Source organism: Salvelinus sp. IW2-2015, linkage group LG19, assembly GCF_002910315.2.
Source record: "Salvelinus sp. IW2-2015 linkage group LG19, ASM291031v2, whole genome shotgun sequence".
Lineage (NCBI taxonomy): Eukaryota > Metazoa > Chordata > Actinopteri > Salmoniformes > Salmonidae > Salvelinus > Salvelinus sp. IW2-2015.
The window spans coordinates 17900274-17902891 of record NC_036859.1 but is presented as its reverse complement, the minus strand read 5'-3'; positions in this window follow the sequence as shown (position 1 = coordinate 17902891).

Genomic DNA, 2618 nt, shown 5'->3' with positions numbered 1-2618 from the left:
TAATACAGGTGTATACCAGGTGTGTTACAATAATGCAGGTGTGCACCAGGTGTGTTACAGTAATACAGGTGTGCACCAGCTTCCTCCTCTGCCATGGTGGACTAGCTACCTCTTCTGGCAAATACAGGACCATTTATCTTTCCCAACAGGAAATGGCATCTACAGACCTGAGTGTKGTCACTGGGTTTCCGGTCTGCCSATCTGAAAATACAAAAAAAAWKKTTTTTTTTACTAGYTAGCTAAGTTCATTACTAAAATGGTAACATCTATATTAAAATACAATAAGAGGTGAATGCCATAAGAGTCCAAAGAGGTGAAGTATTGCGATGAGCTATACTACTGTACTTCTGMTTCTAATTGTCAAGAGGAAAGTTAAAACCCTCAGCCGTGAGGTCACTGARGAGGACCAACAGTGATAGGTGGATCATGCAGCGATGGAACATACGGATTTTAGGCACTGGCCAGCAGACCATGATTTCTACTAGCCTCGGGCTAGCTTAATGGTCATCCCTGCTGACATGTATAACTGACTTCATAGGACATTTGATTGGTCRTGTACAACAGATGCACTCGTGGAACAAAACCATTTATGTTTTCTTTGGGAAAACATTAAGTCCACACGTCTTTTGTGAGCTAGCTAGCCAGCGAGTTAACGTTAGCTCACTGGTCGTGTAGTCACACTTTTCCACATGGTGACATAATAGCTCATGTTAGCCCARCAGGGCACGGATATTTAGGCAACGTTTAGCTAGCTAGTTAGCTCATCGTTCGTGTAGTCAGACTTCCCCCCAGACCCCACGGRTGCTGACATGCTAGCTAAGAGATATTAGTGCTAATCGTTAGGCACATGTGCTAGCAAGTCTGACTACACCAGGGTGAGATACGGTGCAATGTTTGCTAGCTAGTGTTGCCAACTAGCCAACCAAGGTGTCTAACGAACAAGCCTATCAGGCGATATTTAGCTAGCTATATCCCTGCCCTGGTGGGATAACTTTAGTTAATGTGTCACCACGTGAAAGAGTATGAATACACAAACCGTGAGCTAACGTTAACTAGCTGGCTAACTCACACAGGTCAAAATGTTAAAAGTTCACAAGAGTCATTATGCTGGTTTTCTTTTTACTTGTAAAGGAAGGTAATGTACGTTGTACACGTAACTACAGCCGGTGTGTTATCTAGATMATTTTCAAAAGCATCTAGCTAACCACAGATCTTTGTCCTAACCAAAATAGCTTGTTTGCGGCAAGCTACCTTATCACACAGCTTCAGCGATGCCTCGCTTACTGGAGGAGTGGTTACAATCTGGTACATAGCACAGACCCTTGCTTCTGATTGACGGAGAGCCCTAAGGTCAGCTACAGTAGGGTACTTAAACAATTTCTAGTCATTTTAAATTGCTAAAGAAGAATACACACGAGAAAAACACTATCAATTATTTACACGAGAAACTATGATGAACAAAAAATATAAGCCCAAGWCATAACAATTTAAAACATGTTGCTGGGTTATAGTTCATATAAGGAAATCAGTCAAATGAAATAAATTCWTTAGGTCCTAATCTATAGATTTCACATGACTGGGCAGGGGCGYAGCCATGGGTGGGCCTGGGAGGGCATAGACCCACCCACTTGGGAGCCTGGCCGACCCACTGCAGAGCCAGGCMCAGCCAATCAGAAAGAGGTTTTCCACACGAATGGGCTTTGTTACAGACAGAAATACTCCCCCCCACCCCTCTGACGATCCCACAGGAAACCCGGATGTGGAGGTTCTGGTCCGGCGTGGGTTCACGTGGTCTGCGGTTGTGAGGCCGGTTGGACGTACTGCCAAATTTTCTAAAACGACGTTGGAGGCAGCTTATGGTAAAGAAATGAACATTCAATTCCCAGGCAACAGATCAGGTGAACATTCCGCTCCCTCAAAACTTGAGACATCTGTGGCATTTTGTTATGTGACAAAACTGCACATTTTAKAGTGGCCTTTTATTGTCCCCAGCACAAGGTGCACCTGTGTAATGATCATGCTGTTTAATCAGCTTMTTGATATGCCACACCTGTCAGRTGGATGGATTATCTTGACAAAGGATACAATCCTAACAGCGATGTAAACAAATTTGTGCACAAAATGTTTGGAACATTTCTGGGATCTTTTATTTCAGCTCATGAAACATGGGACCAACACTTTACATAATATGTGTCACGTTCTGACCTTAGTTCTTTTGTTATTTCTTTGTTTTAGTATGGTCAGGGCGTGGGAGGGAGTTGGGTGTGTTATCTATGTTTGTTTTTCTATGTTTTTTTTTCTTCGTTTGGCCTGGTATGATTCTCAATCAGAGGCAGGTGTCGTTAGTTTTCCACCTGTGTTTCGTGGGTGTTTATTTTCTGTGTCTGTGTGTTCCACACGGAACTGTTTCGGTTGGTTATTTCACGTTTTGTTTCAGTGTTCGATTGTTTTAATAAAGAGCATGAACACATACCACGCTGCCATTGGTCCTCCGATCCTTACTACTCCTCCTCGTCTGAGGAGGAGGAAGACAGCCGTTACAATATGTTTATATTTTTGTTCAGTGTAAAAAGCCAATACTATCTACACGTTAGGTAACTTATTACTTGTCGATAAGA